The sequence below is a fragment of the Protopterus annectens genome, chromosome 6.part0, assembly GCF_019279795.1.
Source record: "Protopterus annectens isolate FY-2018-M chromosome 6.part0, PAN1.0, whole genome shotgun sequence".
Classification (NCBI taxonomy): Eukaryota; Metazoa; Chordata; order Ceratodontiformes; family Protopteridae; genus Protopterus; species Protopterus annectens.
The window spans coordinates 595,339,462-595,362,879 of NC_056737.1; the positions used below are offsets into that span (position 1 = coordinate 595,339,462).

At 40.8% G+C, this 23,418-nt stretch overlaps 1 protein-coding gene and 1 pseudogene across 2 annotated transcripts in view; both read right to left on the reverse strand.

The window, feature by feature from the left end:
* Nucleotides 1-23,418, reverse strand: part of FANCM (FA complementation group M) — a 2,552,324-nt gene that overhangs the window by 421,610 nt on the left and 2,107,296 nt on the right. The window lies entirely within an intron of this gene.
* LOC122805140 lies at nt 6,469-6,586 on the reverse strand (annotated as a pseudogene).

Genomic DNA, 23,418 nt, shown 5'->3' on the forward strand with positions numbered 1-23,418 from the left:
TCAAATATTTGTCTCCCCTCCACAAAAAACAATGACTCATACCTATCAGCTCTGGTAACAGATTAGCCATTCTCGCAGTAAATACATTAACATTTTATAATCATGATGTAAAACTGAAATGCGTCTTTATGAAGATATATTTGAAGGGTCTTTACCCTCTTTGGTAGCCTAACTGCCACATCTTTTTTACAAAATGCTGGCAGTTCCCATTTTTTCTTTTTTTAATGTTAAATAAAATCGTCCAGATATTTACAGCTTTCTTCCCTCCTAACTTTGAAATTTTCACAAGAATAATGTCTGTTCCTAGAACCTTCCCTGTTAATTGAGTATACATCAAGGTTTCTCTTTCATATCCTTCGTTATTAATAGTTGAGCCTTATCTTCCTTAACCTTGGCAAAATTAAGTCTTCCATAAATATTTCCTGTTGTGCCTTTTTTGGTTTCCCCATTTTTCCAATTCTTTTGCTTCATACAAATTTTCATAAAATTTCCAAAATATCTTACCTCCAATACCTCTTTAGGATCTCTAGCTATTTTTCCTGTCACAAGCTCCCAATGTTTGTCTACATCTCCTTCTTTAGTCATCACACTAAATGTTTTTGAGCTCTAGGGTTATCAAAAATAGCTGCTTTACAGCAACCTTTCTAAACTCATGCATGTTATCCAAATACTCCTTTATTTTCCCTTTAACACTCTGCAGATGTGCCTCCTCTTGTTCTGTGAGATGCTCCTACTTCCGCAATACTGTAACCTTTGTCACCCCTTCTAAATAACTCCTATGAATTATTTTGCATATCTCTCTCATTCTCTCCTGTTTCTACCATGTTTTTAAACTCTGTTTTCATTTGATCACACTCACCAGCTATCCCTTCTAAAATGGTTTCTATCTTCCCTAATAACTGAATCATATTCACTACCCATTCCGTAAATTCCACTCTTTTAACAGATAAGAAAGTGTTGGTGGTATTTTTACATCATTACCCTGTGTCTTTATATCAGTTATTTATTTATTTTTTTGTGGGCATGATCTGATATACTTACTGGATGATGGGTCTCAAAGCTTTCAATTAAATACACATGTTCCTGTGAAATACAATTTATATCCAGTATAGCCCATTTACTGTACCTTGGGGAACAATGTGAAAATTTTGTCTGATCTCCTGCTACTGATTTTCACATTCCTGTCAATAAATTCTCATACTTCCTGTCAATTAATTCTCATACTTCTTCAGAAATCTATCTACTTTTGTTACATTTTCCTTTCGACATCTCTCAGACACATCCTCACTGTTGCACAGCAAGATTCAGTCCCCAACTATAAATAATATTCCCCGATGAAAGCTTATTATTTTTCTCCAAATTCTGCTAAGCAACATAATAGTAGTTTTAGGTGACTATAAATACATATCAGTGTAAACGTCCTTCCACTGCCAATTACACCTTACTACCACAAATCTACCATTAGTGTCTCCCCCCTCCTATTAATATTGGGGCAGCACTTGCAATCAGTATTACTATTTTTGTTTTTCTTTGTCTCTGATACTCTCTTGATTTGCCCATCCTAAAATCCTTTCTTTGTCAAATTCACATGTTCATTTGTATCAAAATGCATCTTCCATACATTACTTGCATCCTACATTTCTTGATATTTTTCAGTGTTCTTTGTTTTTGTTTATACTTAAGGACATTTACCCAATGACAAAGTTTTCAATACCTTACTGTGCATCTTTTTGCTTTTCCTTTATTACATAAGTTGCCAGTGCATTTTAAATTTGGAACTGAATGAAACATTAAAGAAAAAACTATTAAAAGAAAAAAAATAAAGTACATTTTTGCAACACAGGTTTGTAAGAAGTTTTTATCATGAATGAAAAAAGTGAAAGCAAATAAAGCTTTCCTCAAAGATGGATATTTAGAATTATTGCCATTTCAACTGCTAGTGCAGATGCAGAGTATCTGTGCAAGTGAAAAACAAGAAAAAACAACAAATCTCTTCACTAATAAGGATGATGTACTAGACATTAGAATCTAATGGTAGTCTGGATTGCACCTGATACTAATTTTCATAAATTATTTTCTGTATGCTTTTTTTTGTTTGGAGGGAGCCTTTTTTCATGAATTTAATTTGGTTTGAAATATTTTTATGCTAGACTAGATGCAAAATACTTTTGACAGGATTTGCAGTTATGGCAAGAATACTATATAAAAGGAATTTTCACCAAAATCATTACGCAACCTTATCTGTTGTTTATAACTAGTTAATATAGCTCCTTGCACAAGGGACACAGAACTAATTCAAACATCTATGTTCTCCAATGATTATAAGGAAGTACAGTACTCTGACTGCAGGAATAGTCATTTTATTGGACAGAAGACTTAGAAGCCAGCTTCCTGTGTTTTAAATGCCTGTACAATTTTGGAGCACTTGTGTACCGCTGCCCATTATTCAGCAGTGGTTAGTAGTGCCCTGTAAAGATGTAGTCACCTAGAAAAGAAATTTTCCATTTACAACCACCTCTGAACTGTACCACTAACTCGGTGCATGTAGAACAGCTGAGGAGCACTACCTCGTTAATTTAGTATTATAACATTTAGTCTAGTCTATAGCCCCAAAAGCACCCCTAGTCAGCCCACTATTAACCCTTCAAGCACTGCACCCTTGTAAGTTCACCCAGTAAAGGATCTGACATCACGGAAATGCAGACTCCCAATTTCTCTGCAGCCAATTTGGTGGCTTTGGGTATACTGAGACAATGTAACAATTGTCTAATGTTCACTGACAACCATTTAATCCTCAAAGAAACAAATACAGTATGCAAAAGATGTATACATACAATGTATCTAGAAGCAAAAAACTCTTGCATACAAACATTCATAATAATTTGGTTGTCAGACACACACACTGGACTCACCACACATAGTATGCACCCCACACACAGGCGTACTTATGCTGAGGAACTTATACAGCCACACCCAGTGGGGCCTCAACTACCATGCTGATAGGGCAAGCCAATACATCACCCAGGACTCTAGTCAGGGTACTCCATTGTACGACATACTGATGCTCCACTCATCAGGCTGAATAAGGAGAAAAATAAGTCAGTTGCCTATCAGGAGCCAGAATCTGCAAAGTTATGCATGTACTCCAGATACTCCACCACAGGTACCAATATGACTCAGTCATAGTCCATGTAGGTGTAAATGCCCTGAGTCATATCTCCCTAGACTATATGAAGACAGAGATTACAGATCTCTCAAAATGTCTGTCACAGGCTATTATATGCCTAGCACTGAGCAGCATTCTACCTTTACCAGGATGACGCCACAATATGAACAGAAAATGCATGAGTTTAAAAACTGGCTTAGTTTTTGGTATGGTTCTAGGGTATACAATATTTTCCAGAGTGGGAGAACACTGTTAACAAACCATGTTGCTTTGCAAAGGATGGTCAGTACCTGTCCCTTCTAGGCTTTCAAATGTTGGCTAAAACATTGTTCTCCCCATACAACCTTTTTTAGGCAATGACAAATTGACAAACCTTCCAACACAGCAAAATCTACCCCAGGAAATCTAAAGTTGTTACTGCTCAATGCCAAAAATCTAAAGTAGCAGCTCCACTCCATCCAAGCTCTCCTCACCTTGGTGGATGTGGACATCGTTGCAGTTACAGCGACATGGTTTAAAGCCACAGAGAGTAACCTGGCAGTGCAAGGATTTATTGCCTTCCACACATTTAGAATAGTAACTGCAGACAGGGACTAAAGGTGGAGGGATATCAATCTACATCAATAACAAGCATTCCTCTTGGTTGATTAAACAGGATGACACACTGGAATTCTTCCACATCCAGACTGACACAAAGTCCCATACCATATACAAGCAAGCTATACGTCGCCCTCTGTGTTCCAAGAAACCCATACATAGACCTACTGGAGACGCTCACCATTCAAACAGATATCCTGCTCGTGTGGAACTTTAATTATCATTCTATAAACTGGGAACCTTTCATGACTGCAAAGTGACAAGTACAGAGATTCCTAGACTTTGCAAACACAAACACCCTGGACCAGTCTGTGCATAACCCTACTAGGGGTACAAACTTACTGCAGCTTGTGTTCACAGATATGGAAGAATGTAACACCCAGCTCCTCCATCCAATATTGTGTCCTGTCTGGTAAGATTAGACCACAAAGCAGTCTCCTTCAAAATAAGAATCAATTCTGTAACCTCAGCAAAACCCTGTAACAGTTCGAAACTACTCTAAGGCAAACTACCTTTTATTAATTAACAACCTGTCAAAATTCCAAGCCCCTCCACCCCAGATAACGCAGCAGCCTATGAGGAATTACTCACAGAAGCTCTGTGGCAACCACAGCAATTACTGCACAGAGGCTGCTGTGTTTACCACAAGCAAGTCCAAAACTAACTCAAAAACAAACCACCCTGACAGAATCCAACATTAAACAGTTTGTACAACAAAAGAAAAAAAGTCATAGCTAAAATTAGGAAGAAATGACAGTTGTCATAATAGTAGGTACAGGGTTTGATTTTCACCAAAGGAAAATGGCTAGGCTTAAAATGGTCGGCAAGAACAGCTAGCCTAGTATTTACCTATGAACCCATGTGTTACACCAGAAAAGATAAAAACTCTCTCATCAAACTGAATAGACATTTAAGAGGACAAATTAAGTCAAACAGAGCAAATTATGAGGAAAATATATCATCCCAGGCCAAGGGCAACCATAAGGCCTTCTTTAGGCAGCACACAACAGTGTGTGAAATTACAGTAAATGGAACCGTGTTCATAAAACCGGGAGGTATAGTAAATTTTCTGGCCGACAAATTTAGCTCCAACTTTATCTCCATCTCACCCCAGGCCTCCCCCCAGGAAATACCATCAAACATAATCCCTCTGTCAGCAGGGAGCAGGTCTTAGATACATTCTCTAAAGCCAAGAATACAGCTTCAGTGGGCCCTGATAACATCTCAGGTTACCTCCAAAATAGTCTGAAACATAGCCCATCAGGGCCACTGGTGTCAATATTCAAACACAGCCTCTGCACAGGCTTTATGCCATGTGAACTGAAGACTGTAATAGTCATCTTTCTGCACAAGGGCAGACCATAAATAGAGCCCAGGAACTAAAGACCCATTAGTCTAACTGGTCTTCTATGCAAAGCCATGGAAAACAATTATCATGGAAATGATTAACAATGACATAGGAAACCTACAGACACTGGACCAAAACCAGTTTGGTTTCATCAAAAGCAGCTTTGAGAAGTTCACCAAGGCAATGGATGAGGGCAAAATGATGCATACTGCCTACCTTGACCTAGCTAAGGCATTTGATACAATACCCCAACTCAAGCACTGTAAACAAACTCATGGAATTAGGCATAAACTCCTATGTAATTGAATGGATAGCTAGCTAACAAACAGGTCCCAGGAAGTTAGGATTGGAGAGACCACCTCCACAAAGAGGCCAGTCACCAGTTCCCCAAGGCTCTGTGATGGGTCCACTCCTCTTTGGCATCTATTTTTCAGAAGTCGAGGCAACTGTCTAGGGCTTCTGGCTTAACAAGTTTGCAGATGATTGCAAGCTATGAGCAATCACAAACCTCCCAAGATACTAACATCTTTCAGAACTGTCTAACACAGACAAATCAATGGTAACAAAGCTATGGCTTAAAACTCAATGCCAAGAAATACACTATAGTACCTTTTGATAAGTCAGTCTCCCAAGGAAGCTACCTCATTGATAAAACACCCAAAAGGAGACAATAGTTAGGGATTTGGGGACTCATGTAGATAGTAACCTGACTTTTGACCAACATGTGTCCAGAGTTGTAAGAAAATTACTCAGTGTCACTCAACTTATAAGTAAGGGCATGACCTCTAGATCCAGGAATGTCATCATGCTACTATGCTCAGCCATCATCAAACCCATCATTACATATAACGTTCTCTTCTACATGTACTTGACCAGGTGCAAGCTGCCTCCAAGCCCTGCCTCTATACTCTGTTTCTTACAGATTGCTGAGGGGGATTTATGTCAGGCATTCGTGGAGCACACTCTGACGGACCTTTTGCATAGCCGTAAAATTAACAGTACCAGAACTGCTAGATCTAAGGATTTAAACTTTGTCTGCAGCTTAAATAGGACATGTTAGAGGGACGGGTATGCATCTGAGAAAACCCCCATTTTCTGGCTACACTGATCAATGTTGGTATTATTTCATTTCTTTCTTACCCAGTAAATACTTAGGGTTTATATAACTACTTAGGGCTTGTGTGGATAACATCAGTCCTTTTTGAATGAAACTTAAAAGATCTAGTAGTTCTAATTCCATTGCTGAGACAGTCATTAATTAATTTCTCACGGTTCAAACTATCAAGCGAAATAAAGGACATAAAGACATAGTGGAAATTGATTTCTTGTGCTGATGAGAACAAACTCCATGGTGTTACTGGTTCAGCACCTAGTATTCCCAGGCGGTTTCCCATCCAAGTACTAACCAGGTCTGACCCTGCTTAGCTTCTGAGACAGACAAGATCAGGCACTTCCAAGGTAGTATGGCCGTACAAGCAAAACCTGCTTCTTTGTGAAATACATACCAAGCTAGAACAGCTTTTGTACCATTAGCCCATGTTGCTATTCCATTGTTCATTTTCCCATTATTATGATTAGTGTTGACAAGGTTGCCTTAGCCTGGCATGTGCCGTTTCTTCAAGAAAGTTGAGTTTATTTGGCAAGTTGGAGGTGTGTTTCCTTCAAGGTCTCTGATTGGCTGTGAACTCACTGGTTTGAAAAAAAGGTGTTGGTTTGGATTTAGCCACATAATTGGTGTTTCATTCATTTATCTTAGCCCTGTGGAACCTGATTCTTTATGATGTGAGGAAGGCTTTTAGCCAAAAGCGCTTATCATATAGAAATCAACAAGGGCTTTGTTTTATCGCTTGACTTCTCATTTTAAGTCTTAACAATTAAAGTTTTTATTTTATTCTGAAGAGCATAATTTTTAGTAGCCTATGGTGGCGTGTTTCAGTTTTTACACAGACCTTTTGCTTAGCTATTGAAACCACCTTTGGCAGTCACAGGAGAGTTTCTCTTTCAAACTTGGTAAATGGTACCACTGTCAAAAATGTTGGCCAGCCCTGGTTTAAAGTATGACTGTTCTACTGTGACAAGAGTCATTGAAACACTTCCTACAAACCCTGCTGAGTGTCCAGTAGTTGAAAACAATGTCACTTGAGATTGGAACACTTTGAAAACTTACTACGCTCTAAAGGGACTACAACACTGCAAACATTCACTGTGTTCTGTATGCAAAAAGAAGTTATGTACTCACCATAACGTTCCATCTGTATTGTCGATTTTTCATCTCTCCTTACAGATGGGTCATGGATCCGATCCTCGGATCTGACTTAACTGCTACCAAGCTTGTGGCAACCAAAGAAGCTCTTGGATACCGCTCTTACCCACAATACATCCCTCCCTGTTCCCTCAATTTTGTTTGCCATCATACACACTGGCAATAAACCCCGGAATAAAAAGTATAGAGTGAAAGATGACTGAAGAGGCCAGTTCTGCAGAGGCAATGAATAAAACACGTCTTGACTGTAAAAACTTACCATTCAACCAAGTCTGGGGGATGGCAGGAGCGAATGTGAGGAGAGATGAAAAAAATTGACAATGCAGATGGAATGTTGTGGTGAGTACATAACTTCTTTATCTGATACTGTCAATTTTTTCATCTCCTCCTCACAGATGGGACAGCCCCCAGCTTCATATATCCCAGCGAACTCAAGGGAGAATGTTCATAGGTTGGCACTAGGCTATCGGCTTTAAGGCCTATGCAATCCTAGCCATAACAATTCCCTGGATATTTCTTCCCACAATATTTACTTCTCTGGGCCCCTGTCTAGCAGGGTGACTGACATGATCCCCGGGGTGAATTTCCCATCTCCCATCCAACCATCAAGTTTCCTTTTGAAGAGGGCCAATGAGGCGCTCTGCTTGACATGTATGGGCAGTCTATTCCAGTGTATGGGGAATGTCTGGGTCAGGAACCTATCCCTCCAGCATGTTTTGTTCATTGTGATGATAAGGTTTAGATCCCTGGAGCGTGTGGCTCTGAGGGATTGGGATTTCTTTAAGTGGATCATGTCCAACAGCTCAGGGTTTGATATGGCCTTGTATGTTAAGCAGAGATCGCCTCTGAGTAGACGGTATGCCACAGAGTACAGCTGGAGTTTTTTTAGACGGTCAGCATATGGCATCTGCTTTAGGCCTGTGATTCTTTTAGTGGGGTATTTCTGTGGCCTTCCCAGCTGTTGCAGGTGTCTTGTGAGATACATATCAAACGGGGCATTATACTCTATAATGGGTCTAATGAGGGATGAGTACAGTGGGACAAAGACCTCCTTTTTTCTGGACGAAAAGCCTTAGTGATGAGGTATGCCACATAGAAGGATTTCCTGACAGTTGTGGCGATGTGGTTATCGAAAGTGAGACCACTGTCCACCTGTGTCCCTAAGTCTCTAATCACACTTTCGATGTTTAGTTTCCTGCAACCTATGTGGTAATTCATGGGTACATGTTTTTTTTCCAAAGGGGATAACTACACATTTCTTGGCATTAAGCTTGAGCCCATGGCTCTGGCACCAGGCATCTGTTTCTGTAAGGCCCTTTTGTAGAATAACCACATAATTTGGGGATTCAATAATGGCTCCCAGTTTGCAGTCATCTGCAAACTTTGTTAGCCAGAGTCCCTTAGTGTTGGCCTGTACTTCAAAGAAGTAGATGCCAAACAAGAGTGGTCCCAGGACTGAACCCTGAGGTACTCCACTTGTCACTTGTTTGGAGCTGCATTTGGAGTTGGCTACTTTTACAGTCTGGGTTCTGTCAGTAAACCAGTTGGCAACCCATCGTGTGATGGAGGGATTTATGCCCAGCTTAGTAAGTTTATCTATGATTCCAGAGTGAGGGATGGTGTCGAAGGCCTTGGCGAGGTGCAGATAGGCTGTGTGGACCACCTTACCCTCGTCCACAGCTCTGGAGACTGATTCGAAGAAGTCAATCAGATTCAGGAGACAAGATTGGCCCTTCACAAACCCAAACTGGGTGGGGTCCAGTGTTTGAAGGTTGCCAATGTCTTTGTTTATAAGTTCCATGATAATGCGTTCCATGCCCTTGCAGATCAGGCTTGTCAGACTGATGGGACGGTAGTTCCCGGGATCCAAGGCGGAGCCTCCCTTGTGGAGCGGGATAACTGTAGCTGTGCGCTACTCAGTGGGCACAAAGCCTGAGGTGAGGCTATGATTAAACATGACACTTAGGTGAGGTGCCAGTTCATTTTGTAGTTCATGTAGCACACAGCCTGGGATGTCATCTGGTCCCATGGATGCTGTATTCTTGGCTTTGGAGAGTGCGGTTTCTACCTGTGTGGCCATGATTATCGGAATTTGGCAATCTTTTGGTATTCAGATGGGCCCTTTAGGGGGTGAAGTTGGCACTAAATTGATCTGCCAGGATATTGGCAATATCCTTGGGATCAGTATATTTAATGCCATTCTGTTGTAGCTCAGAGCAGATCTGAGCATTGCCATTTAGATTCTTGACATAACTATAGAATGCCTTGTGGTTGTCTTTGGAATCTTTGGCAATTTTATTTTCGTAACTAGCTTTTGAGGATTTTATGAGGGATCTCAGCTTCTTACTGAGGCTGGTGAAAGAGTTTTTTGCATCCTGGGATTTTCCTCTTTTCTGCAACAGTTTCTTCCTTCTGTTGTATAGTTTATTTATAGCAGGGGACCACCAGATTGGCTTCCTTTTTTTGGAGAAGAACATCTTGGTTCTATTTGGGATGGCACGATTCATGCACGAGTGGATGTGCTCGTACAGTGCCTTAGTGTAGAATTCTGCAGTCGAACTTCCAGATCCCATCTGCGTGGGTGTTGTGAAGTTTGTCACTTCTGACTTCAGTAGCATGTAGTTGGCTTTGGAGAAGTTTTTTTTAAGGAGGTTTCCTTACTGGGGATTGGGGGTGGGATGTGGATGTCAAGGGTGATTTGCTTATGGTCAGACCTGCCCAATGAGGGGGTGACCACTGGTGTGGAGCATCTATCTCCCATGTTGGTAATGACCAGGTCTAGGACATTGGAGCCCCTGGTGGGACAATGGATTAGTTGATCCAGGGCGTTGGAATTTATGAATTCCAAGAACCGTTAGGAAAAGGAGTTGGTACCCGAGTAGTTTTCCCAATTAATGGCAGGGTAGTTGAAATCACCCAGTATTAGGGTGTTTGGTTGTATCTTAATATTTTTCAGTATGTTTAGAAAGGTGTAGTGAGAATTATGGGGCATGGTGGGGGATCTGTAGCAAGTTACAATTTGGACTGCAGTCTTATCTAGTGTTAGTTGCACCTGGAGAATTTCAGATGCATTGTGTTGGGCAACTAGCTTGGAGGTATGAATATCCTTGGTGAATATGGACACTCCTCCACCTGTAGTGTTTCTGTCTTGGTTTTGTGGCCGAAAAGTGTGGTAAGAATTGTAGCCTGGTATTGCAGGGGTGCTCTCTGGAGCCTTGAACCAGATCTCAGTTACTGCACAGATATCGATGTTCTCTATTTTTAGGAGTGCCTCGAGAGAGTGCATTTTGAGGTTTAGACTTCTAGCATTGAGTAGCATTACCTTCAGATTTTGCATGCTTGTATCTGTTATGGTGGTGGTTTTATCCTTTGAACCTTGCTTAAAAAAGGCACTATAGGGGTGGCAAGAGCTTTAGCCAGTAACCTGAATCCCAGGGGTGACAGGTGCAGACCATCTCTGGCAAACCATTGTGGTTTGTCGATCATGTCTTTCTAGGCAGACAAATACTGGATCCCCTTTGAATGACACCAGAAGCTTAGCCAGTTGTTAAAGTCAATCATTTTGTCCTTATACTGTAGTATCATTCTGGGCGAAGGCAGGATGCTACTCAGGGCTAGGGTCATACCTGCCTGGGTCACATGATCCAAGAGCTCTTCCATGTCTCTTTTCATGTAGTCCAGGGAAGTACGTCTCAAGTCATTCACTCCAGCACGGACAATGTCAGAGTCGTATTTGTACTTGTTGTGGAGTGACTTGAGTGCATGCGTTATGTGACGGATCCTGGCACCAGACAAGCAGCTGACTGTAATTTTCTCCTTGTTCAGCCTGGTGAGTGGGACATCAGTGTGCCTGACTATAGTGTCACCTATGACTAAAGTGCTGGGTACATTGTCTTGCCTTAGGGGCTGTTGTTGGATGGCACACTGGTGTTGTGAGCTATGTGTCACTTTGGTTGTGACTGGTGTTTGTTTGCGTTTCTGCTTCGGAGGTCTTTATTGCTTGAGCAGGTTAATGGTAAGGGCCTCCGCATATGTGGGTTTAGTGTTGCTATGTATGGGTGTTGATGGTGTGGGTTTTGAAGGGCTATGAGTTGCTTGAGGTGTAATGCTGGTGTTAACCTTCTCCTCTTGACTGTCTAGCACAATCTTAGCCGGAGAGAGCTTTGCTTCCAGTTTGGCTATGTAAGTGCATCTCTCGCAGGTTGTAGTGTTGGGTGGTAGGAGGAGAGGATTGTCTGTGTACATGAGGCAGTTGCCGCATTGTCCCAGTATGCTCAGATTCACCAGGTGTTCAGGAGAAATCACCAGAAGCTGACCCTTGGACATGCTTGTTTCGGTGCTTTTTTGTAACGTTTAAGAGCTGTTTTCCCTTACCTTTGCAAGGTACTTTGCAATTATAGGCTGTTTAGTGCCTATGATTAATTTATCCTAATTGACAAGGAGAGCTGAGTGCTTGTATCAGTTACAGGCTTCCTAGTGCTTTCCAGCAGGTTCTAGAGCAAGTGCTGGTCACAGGGGTTCAGATTTTAGTGCTACTACTGACAAACCAGCTAGTTTTAAGGGAAAATTTGAAGAGCACACTTTCTGGCACCTGGAATAGTTTAACTGTAGCCTCGCAGTGCTGCACGATGTGAAAAATGTGCAAACACATGCATTTGTAAGCCAGAAAGATGAAAGGGATAGACATCAGCCCAAAAAGGCCAATAAAATTACAATTTCAGAGCTGGAAACCACTCCTCTAGCATTAGATAGGCAGTACAATGCTCACCAGTCCCACTGGTAGGCAGTAGGACTTCCTTCTATCTTAGCAAGGACTAGATAGCTCTGAGCACAGAAAATAAAGTCCTGAGACAAGCAAACCTGAGTGTGCAGTCCTAAACAGTAAATGCAATTAAAACTCTACAAAATTAGCAATTTAAAACTTTTTAAATGAAGCAAGGCAAGTGCACAACTGAAAAACGATTTAAGAGGCAGTAACACAGCAGAATAAGTAGCTAGTCTACATATACAGAGAAGTCTATATATACAGAAAAGCAGCTAAAACACACAAACACTTCAGATGCAGTGCAACCCACAGCACTTGAGTTGTAGCAATATTAAGGCAATTAGTGTTATAATAAATGCTCTAAAATATACTCTATAGTTCCAAAATGTTTGAGAAGCACAGTCAGAACACAAGGAGATTCAGGCAAAAATTTTTTTTTTTTGAAAGGGAAAAAGGAGAAATAGAAGGCCTTATACTACTACTATCAAATGTTCTCTCTGTATTAGGTAGAATGAGCTAATTACACTAGACTGGGAGGAGTGTCCCAGATCAGATTTACAGTAGGGGCGGGCAACTGCAAAGCCACCAAGTATAACAGCAAGACACCAACAGGGAGGGAGGGCGAGGACAATACTAAAGCATTAGCCTACAGACAGAAAGCCACAAAATGAAAGTTTTTAAACAGATAAAGATTTGTAAAGATACAGAATGCTTTTAACTGCAAACAAATCAGTTACCCGTGCAGATTACTTAATATCAATAAAATACACTCAAAAACTAAGCAGCAGGCAATAAAAGTGCTATATATAAATTGCTAGAAACAATAATCAGTATAAATAATTGAAAAAACAGGATACTTGTACATCTCAGCTGAGTTGTAGTCAACACCTCTCATCCACTCTGCTCAGTGTGTATAGACAGAAACCCTCACAAAGTTAGGGCTTAAATACCAGAACAACTACTTTTTTTTTTTTTTTTTTACAAAAACACAAAATAACCTCAGAACCATTGAACCAAAAGAGGCCCTTCACTGGCAGACCAAATCCAACATATAGTGGGAGATAAAGGTATAATGGTTAAACCATGTAGCTGCTGCACAAATATCATCCATGGAAGCATTACTTTGAAAAACAGCAGATAAAGCCATGACCCTAGTGGAGTGAGCTTGAATGAGCTTGGGAAGATTAATAACTTTTGAGCTGTAAATGAAGGAAATGCAATCAGAAAGCCATCTTGATAAGGTAACCTTGGAGACTGATGAGCCATTCTTAGGGCCCACAAAAGCAATGAATAACTGGTTTATCTTGTGAAACTCTACTTCTATGAAGGTAGAATCGCAGCTGTCTATCTACATCTAACAAGTTCAGAACATATTCACCCTTGTTGCTAAAGTTAGGAAAAAAAACAGGCAAATGAATGATTTGTTGATATTGGTTTGAAAGACAACTTTGGGGAGAAGGTAGGGTTTGGTCCACAGTGAGACTCCATCTTTGTGAAAAAACAGATAAGGAGAATGCGAGCATAAGTCCAGGATCTCTGAAATTCTCCTTGCCAATGTGGTTCTACTAGAAAGACAGATTTCCAGGAAAGAAACATTGATATCATTCCCCACTCAGGAATTATTGCTAAACTCACCAAACTAGGCATCAACCCCTGTATCCCTAAGTGGGTTGCAAACTGCCTCACAGCTAGAACTTACAGTGTGAAAGTAGCGGACCCCAATTCAGACTGCCGACCAGTCACAAGTGGAGTCGCACAGGGATCGGTCCTGGGTCCTCTCCTATTTGGTATAGGTTCGTAGGTTCACAGATTAGTACTAGGCTAACAACCCTTCTGGGCCATTTTAAGCCTAGCCAATTACCTCATGTGTCTACTTCTCAAAAGTCCAGGCCAACACGGAGGAACTCTGGCTGACCAAGCTCGCAGACGACTGCAAGCTGGGAGCCATTATTAACTTCCCATGTGATGTAGACATCCTACAGAAAGGCCCCACTGAGACCAATGACTGTTGTTGAAACCATGGCCTTAAGCTTAATGCCACAAAATGCTTTGTCATCCCTTTTGGGAAAAACTCAGTTCCCACAAATTACCACATCGATGGGAGCCCACTGAACACTGAAGGTGTTATAACAGATCTGGGGCACAGGTTGAAAGCAACCTCTCCTTCGGCCACCACATTACCACTGTAGTCAGAAAATCCTTCAGTGTGGCACATCTCATTAACAAGGGTTTTGCATCCAGGAAGAAAGAGGTTACTCTTCCCTCATTAGGCTAATCATAGAGTATAATGCCCCATTTGGCATATACATCACTAAACACATGCAACAGCTGGGAAGGCCACAAAAGTACCTCACAAAGAGGATTCTAGGCCTTAAAAACATGTCCTACGTGGACAGACTCAAAAAACTCCAGCTATTCTCTGTCTCATATCATCTACTAAGAGGCGATCTCTGCTTGACTTACAAAGTCATGTCTGACCGAGCTCTGTTAGAAATGCTACATCTAAAGAAATCCCAATCCCTCCGCACCACATGCTCCACAGACCTCAACCTCATTATCACACTCAACAGAACATGCTGGAGGGACAGGTTCATAACCCAGAGACTGCCCATGCTCTGGAATAGACTTCCCATACATGTCAAGCAGAGCACCTCACTGGCCCTTTTCAAGAGAAATCTTGATGAGTAGATGGGAAATACAAAGTTCACCCCGGGGATCACTCCAGTGGCTCTACTTGATAGAAGCATTGGGAACTAACATCGAGCAGCATGATGCCAGGGCACTTCTATGGGGTAGGCTTGTAAAGGCTCCAGGGCCATTGTACAATAGAACATAGTACTAAACTGGGGTCCCATGGGGGGAAGGATCCCTGTGAGTTGGTTCATAGGTAGGTACTAGGCTATCAGCCCATACAAGCCTAGCCAAAAAATGTACCCTGGCTTTCGCCACCCAAGAAAATTATTTTCCTGTGCCCCTGTCGAGAAGAGCCACAGAAGTGACCCCCGGGGTGAATTTGCCATTTCCCACCCAATCATCAAGATTTTTCTTGAAGAGTGCTAATGAGGAGCTCTGTTTGACATAGATAGGTAGTCTGTTCCAGAGTATGGGAAGTCTCTGGGACAGGAATCTATCCCTCCAGCATGTTCTGTTTATTGTGGTGACAAGGTTAAGGTCCCTAGAGCGTGTAGCTCAGAGGGATTGGGATTTCTTTAAGTGGAGCATGTCCAACAGCTCTGGGTTTGACATAGCTTTGTATGTTAGGCAGAGATCACCCCTGAGTAGGTGATATGCGATGGAGTAAAGCTGTAGTTTATTGAGATGGTCTGCATAGGGCATATGTTTGAGGCCAGTAATCCTCTTTGTGAGGTATTTCTGTGGTCTTTCCAGTTGTTGTAGATGTCTTGTGAGGTACATACCAAAAGGGGCGTTGTATTCTATAATGGGTCTAATGAGTGATGAGTAGAGGGGAACAATGACCTCTTTTTCTGGATGAGAATCCTTTTGTGATGAGATGAGCCACATAGAAGGATTTCCTGACCACTGTGGTGATGTGATTATCAAAGGAGAGACTACTGTCCACCTGTGTCCCAAGGTCTCATCACATTTTTGGCATTAAGTAGACTACCAGCTATGTGGTAGTTCATGGGTACAGAGTTTTTACCAAAGGGGATGACAATACACTTTTTGGCATTGAGCTTCAGGCCATGGCTTTGACACCAGGTATCTGTCTCATTGAGGCCCTTTTGTAGTTTGTCCACATCGTTAGGAGTTTCGATTATGGCTCCTAGTTTGCAGTCATCTGCAAACTTTGTTAGCCAAAGACCTTCTGTGTTGGCCTACACTTCAGAGAAGTAGATACCAAACAAGAGGGGACCCAGGACTGAACCCTGTGGTACTCCACTTGTCACTGGTCTGATGTTGGATTTGGAATCCGCTACTTTCACAGTGTGGGTTCTGTCTGTGAGCCAGTTGGCAACGCATCTTGTGACATAGGGATTTATACCTAGATTAGTGAGCCTATCTATAATTCCAAAGTGGGGGATGGTGTCGAAAGCCTTGGCGAGATCTAGATAAGCTGTGTGAACCATTTTACCCTGATCTATGGCTTTGGTGACTGCTTCAAAGAAGTCAATCAGGTTTAGGAAACATGATAACAGGGTCACTTTTAAGAAGGCTTTGCAAAGTTTATGGGGAATTAGGGATGAATTACCCTCTACAACATGTTAAACAGAAATAGCCACTAACTAAACTTTTACTGGAGAGAGAGACTCCCTGTCATCAAAAAGGTGATCCAGAAAATCCAAAACCAAGTGAACAGGGGCTGTAATAGGATCTACATTATGTTGTTGAGCCCAAATTACAAATCTCTTCCAAATACTTTTGTACAGTTTTTGGGTAGACAATTTATGAGAAGACAAAATATGTTCGACTGGAGAGGACAGCACAGGTTGTCTGGCAATTAATGGAACTGGAGAAACCAAGCCGTCAGCTTGAGAATATGGAGGTTGGGATGAATCATTCCTGTCGGGTGTGACAGCAGCTCTGGAAATCTTTTCAGAATCCAGAGCTTCTTCTGAAGATAAAGCCAAAGAAAGGGAAACCAAATTTGATGAGGCCAGAATGGGGCAATGAGGATTACTGTTCTCTTCAATCTGCTTCTTTCTGAGTGAACTTGGAGATCAGGGGAAGTGGGGGGAAAGGCATAAAGTAGACCGGGAAGCCAATCATGCATGAGAGCATCCCTTGGGGACTCCCCCTGTGAGTGGATCATGGCAAAGTAGTTGCTGCATTTCTTGTTCAGGGTAGAAGCAAAAAGGTTGCAGCAAGGCTGGCCCCATATGCGGAAAATGTCCTCCTCCTACCTTTTGATTGAGGGACCACTTGTGAGGCATGAGAATGGACCTGTTCAATTTGTCTGTTATCACGCTGAATTTCCACGGACTGTGCGTTTCTATGAGAAAACAGTTGGAGGAGATCGCCCATTGCCACACTCTGAGAGCCTCTCGACATAGAGAGTAAGATCTGGCTCCTCCTTGTTTATGTACCAGATCACTGATGTTGTCTGACTGAACTGCAACTGTTCCCACAGAGAAAGAATCTTGAAATGCTTGCAATGCGAGGAGGACAGCTCTCATCTCCAAGACACTGATGTGCAGGTTCACCTCATCTGCAGACCAGGTCCCTTGGACTGCCCTCACCAGATAATGCCCCCCCCCCCAATTTGGAATGCATCCGTGGCCACCATGGCATGTGGTTGTGGGGGAACAAAGGGTCGGCCTTGCAACAATTGGTCTGAGTGCATCCACCATTGGTTATCAGAATCTGGTGGAACATGGACTGATGAAGAATTGACCATTGGACAGCCAGAAGCAAATGCAGAACTCTCATGTGGAATCTGGCTAATGGTACTAGTAGTACTGCCACAGCCATTGATCCTAATGCTTGAAGAACATGGCGTGCAGCTACCTTCCGATTCTGAAGTAACCTTATCATATACAAATCAACAAGGGCTTTGTTTTATCGCTTGACTTCTCATTTTAAGTCATCTGATCTTTAACTCATTAACTCCGAGTACCTTCTCATGGTGCCTCTGTACTTAACACAGAGCGCGCCATGAGAAGATAGTAATTGGAAGCTATTACCCCCGAGTGCCTTCCCCAAACGTGAGAAACTGCAATCCCAATTTCTATGTGACCTTAATGTAAAACATGCTGAAATCGTAACTGAATGTGTAAATTACTTTATAAAGTTACACTTCAGCGTGTTTCAACATTAAGTTCACATTAAACTTGAAGAAAATCCGGTTTAAAAGTTCTTTAACAGCAAGTGGTGGCAGACAATCGGATTCTTGCAATCTAAGCCACCATTTGCATCACACATCCACCCCCCAACATTATCTTCTTTTGTTTTCCCCAAATAAATAGAGGGTCCAGCAGCAGGTATTTCCTTTCTTTCTTCAAATACTTGGAGATTTGACCTGCTACTGGATCCTGCTATTTTTCTGGGGACTCATGGATTTCACAGATTGCCAGCGCTGCAAGGAGTATCCAATTGTACCTTCGCGCAAGACTTCCCGGTTTAGCTTCTCTGAAGGGCTTCCTGGTTCAGCTTCCCCCTTGATAACCCAGGAAAAAATATGTCACAAAAGCATATGCAGATGCTTTAGTATCAACAGCCTTAAAATTTAGTGCAGTACAAATTTATTTTGCATCTTCTATGTTTGACTCAGTGAGGAATTCAATTATGTGATACATGCGCCGATTACATATTAAGTTTGGTGCCCTAATCTTTCCTTACTCCCTGAACATCAGCTCGTTGACTCATTGAGGATGACATTTGATATTTTATGCACTCAGTGTTCCTGGAATTCTGAAATTCCAATTTTCAACACAACAGGGTTTGACTGCATCTTTGCAAGTTTAGAACATTCTTCTGCTTAAATGAAACTAATTTCTAGAGTGGATCCCTGGGTTCACATTCTAATATTGACACAGCAGTACAGACATTTTTTAATCTTGAGTTGCCATTCTTCAGATGGCATGTTAAAAACATCCCATCTGCCTGAGAAACTAGTAGCCATGTGGATTTTAAAAAATACAGGATAGTTATTAAATCATCATCGTCCCCCTTTTTCTGTTGTTGTATATATGTAGAAGTCAGTGAGGAGTTGTGTGACAGATGAGCCGGTTTTGTGTTCAGTCTGGTGCCGTACACCTAGTACATTGGCTGGATGACTAATTTAGGTTTCGGACATTTTTTACTTTATTCACTCAATGTTCCTGGAGCTTGTCACTGACACGTGCAATTGTTTGTATGGAGAAATAAATCAGCAGAGGTCTCCAGTGTAGTGCGGTGTAAAAGCTGTAATGAAAGAACTGGTGGATCACTGTGTCGGCTGATCCCCGAGAAGCACTCTATCTGGTACATAATAAAAAATACAAAATGATGTGCAGTATAGTTTAGAACATGAAGTTTAACCCCTCCCTTTGTTAGATAGCCAAGTGCATGTATGTGTATGTATTTTGCATCTTGCCTTTTTCCTTTACTTTGGTAGCTGCTCTTGTATCTAAGTAGAAGTCTGTGAGGAATTCAATAGTGTGAGAGATGAGCGAATTATATCTTTAGTCTTGTGCCATAATCTTTCCTTGTTCCCTGTACACTGGCTGGATGACTCATTTAGGTTTCTGACAGTTATTTTATGCATTCAATGTTTCTGCTGCTTGTTAATGACGCGTGCGGTTCTTTGTACAGAGAAATACTGTTACACATCAATAAATCCAAAATGATGTGAAATAAAAGTACTAACATTTATTTTTTACCCTTCCCTTTTTGACACCCAAGTGCTCATTACTACAATCTTGTATGTTTAGCTTGTTTATAGCATTTTGGATAACTTTTTATGTTGCAATTCTTCATTAGACACAAATTAACTGACTGATATAGAAATATAAATGCTGTGTTGTGTGTCTGTGTGCAATAAGGAGAGAGATAAATACTTTTCTTATATGTTGAACCTGTTCTTCTGCAACAGGTTATTTGCTAATTTTGAAAATTCAACCTTTGTCCCACTAGATGTGCCCTAAGTAGGTCACAGATTCATATGGAGCTTGTATCATGTTTCAGTTCTGCATGGTTTGCTTTTTATAAAGGGAAAACAGTAAGTTGGATGAGGCTACAGTTTTGGATTCATCCCACTAATGAGATTTTATCTTTGTTTTACTGTGCAAGGGAGAGCTGGCTTCTGCTTTTTTTCTGTCTTACTGGTATGAAGAGAAACACCTATGAAAATACTCACAGTGAGGTTGTAAAAGCTTGCATCTTGGTTATATACATTTCAAAACTGCTGTTACAGGCTTACTCAAAGATCCTGGAAATTGGCCATCTTTCATCTTGTTTGAAAAGGTGTAGTTAATCATTCATTTGCAGGTTGGAATGATTGCAGTTTGATGCAGATAAACTACTACTATTATATACGAATGATGTTCATGAGCACTTCTTCCAAATGTTAACTCTGATTCCATATTTTGAGCTGGAAAGAAGATAAGGGGGAAAATTTGCATGACATGGTTAGAAAATGCACAGTAGTTAGTTCTATGCACTTCCATTGAGAATGCTGGCAGTTATGTAGTATTTATCAAGTTACAATTTTTGTGGCATTTATTCCCTGTAAAATTTAACAATACATCTGTAAATAGTAGTAGAAATCAGATACTTGGTTTCCATTTTTCCATTTTGTGCAATGTTTCTCAATAATGCTGCAGTGGCACATGGTTGCAACTAGAAAAAGAATGACCACAGTATTCCTTTATTCTTGGTGTTATTGGTGGACTGCAATGGCAGAAGTTTGAGTGCCCTGATATTGGTGGATCGCAATAACACAAGTTCATGTGTCCTTTTATAGTTGTAATTTCCTGACTTGGGCACTTTTGTCATGATTACTTCATATGGTTTGTTTCACTGGACAGTGGAAAATTGTTCAAAAGTATAAATGTAAAAAAATGCTCTAACAAGTGATGCCATTTTGTATAAGGGATATAATTTCCTTCTTCCTTGGACTTACATGCGTTACCTGCTGAAGGGTTTATCGATGAAAATCTTGCATTCTGGTGCTTGTGCATAGTAGGACAGACTGCAGAATGGGTCATTGGGGGAATGTCTCATTTTGTTCCTGTGCATACTTGGAAAGGCTGCTGAAGGGGTTGTCAATGTAAATGTTTCATTCTGGTGCTTGTGCATAGTACGACAGACTGCGGAAGAGGTCACTGGGGAGATGTTTCATTTTGGTGCTTGTGCATCCTCAGACATCAGATAAAGAAATTGTCATGTAGTACACAAACAGTACTTGCCAGAAATTCCTGCAGCTCCTTCAATGTTGCTGTAGGTCTCTTGGCAGTCTCCCTGACCAGTTTCAGTCTCATCTTTTCATCCATTTTGGGGGGGGGGGCATCCAGTTCTTTGCGACGTCACTGTTGTCCCATATTTTCTCCACTTTTTGACGGTCTTCTATGGTACATCTAATGCAGTGGAATTTTTTTGTCTGCGAACCATGGCTTTTGCTGTAGCAGGCAACTAAGTAAATGTCAGGAAAATCCAACTAGGACAGCTGACCTTTTATTATCGGGCTTGTGTAGAATTTAGATGACAGGAAGGGCGTACTAATACAGAACTTGATCCCTTAGGTCCATTGCTGAATGAACACATGTAAAGAGAAAAGGCACAGGTAAGGCAGACTGCTGACAGTGAAGGAGGTCGTGAGACTGCATTGGTATCAGCTGTCTGAGTGGGTAGCCAGCACAGCTATCAGACAGATAAGATGGGCTTGCCTGCCACTGAAGTCCCATGCCTGTCCTGGTTTCAATAGTGGAGTGGCAGTCCTTACCTTGCTTTTTCTCTTTACATGTACCCATTCAGCAGTCTGTTGGCTACACCAAGAATGTGTATATTTACAATCATGTGTGTCTACATGGTAAAACAACTGGTTCTGAATGCTGTACACATGTACAGGTATCAGTTTTGTTAGGATTCATGTTATGGAAATTATGATTTTTTTCATATTTTGGTAAATAACTTTGCAAGGCAGCATCTGAATGTGCCAAGTAATTCCTCATTTTGAAGACAATACTGATAGTTCCAACATGGTAAAAGAACTGTCCCTGTGTATGTATATATATATATATATATATATATATATATATATATATATATATATATATATATATATATATATATAGTCACTGGTCTCCTGTGCAAGAGGCTACTAGTCTAATGGGACTAACCTGGTCAACAAAGGATAAATAAATGAATAGTGGAGCTCAAAATGGTACATTGATGGGTCCGGTATTTGTTCAAAGTAATGTCTTTACATTATGTGGAGTGTTGTTTTAGAAGTTACTAAGAGGGACTTTTGGGAGCATCTATTCAAGTTTGGGTGTTAAGATGTTAGTAGTAATACAGTTACATGTTGGGTATAAGATACTTTTGAGTTGTATGTGCTTGAGTTGTGCAGTGACCTTTTTTGACATTTTATTCTGTGCACGAGTAGAATGTGAAGGGTGTGTCTAGCACTTACGTAATGCTTCTATGGCCTATAGTAGTGCAATGGAAGTGTTAACCATTAGTGAAAACAAAGTGGGTTGCTACCTTTTAAGGTGCCAAGATCCGGGTATTTGTAACTAAATGAAGGTCTGCCTTTTGTTTGTTTTCAGAATGTTGGCAATGCTCAATCAGATATTTTGGACAATATTTCAGCCTTCTGACGTTTTGTGTTGTTATACCCAGAGGGATGGTTAGGTGAGAACATGAATTACTACTTTTTGGATTAATTCATGTACGGATCAGCCACATAAGGCTGAGATTTTGTCTAGGTTTATTGCATTTCTGATTATACTCAGTAATTGTCCGAGTGAAATAAAGGTTCTTACTTGAAGACTACTACCAGCATGGTGCTATGTTTTATATTTTGGGAATTTTTCTTGTCTTTGTCAGTAATGTGTGGAATTTAGGTGGGAGGAAGGGCTCAGTGTTATACTATTGTACTGAATTACTCAGGTCTTCTCCGCACCGATGATAATGAGTCTGTGTTACATAACAGCTGCACAAGGTAATATAATTAATGCCTATGCCTATTCAACAGGTTATGTGCAGCAATTATCACCTGTGTCTGAGCATGCATAACTTTGCAGGAATGAAAGGCAGGTCATTATCACCTTAGCAATAAGTCAGTTACAATATAGCACTGACTCATTATCAAAACTCTCAGCAGCTGTCACTGTTATTCACATAAGGAGGAGTCGTTATCACTTTGATGAATGCACAAGCCAGATTGTGTTTTTTCTCTGCTCGGAGTCATTGCAAGCCAGCCCACCCCCCAGTCTTCATCAACTACCTACCCTCTGAAACCTCTGATTTTTTTATTCCTGTACACACACACACTATATATATATATATATATATATATATATATATACACATACACACACACATATGTATGTGTGTATATATATATATATATATATATATATATATATATATATATATATATGTGTGTGTGTGTATATATATATATATATATATATATATATATATATATATATATGTGTATGTACATAATTTCTGTTATTTTAATTGTTTTATTTGATTGACATTTCTTGTTTGGCGCATGTACAAACATTAGCAATTGATGAAAGCACATTTCCATTCCTTCCGTTTATCTGTATTTTCACGAGTAACATACCGATGCAAGTATTCATTTTAGTAACGTGGTTCATATCAGTGTGAAT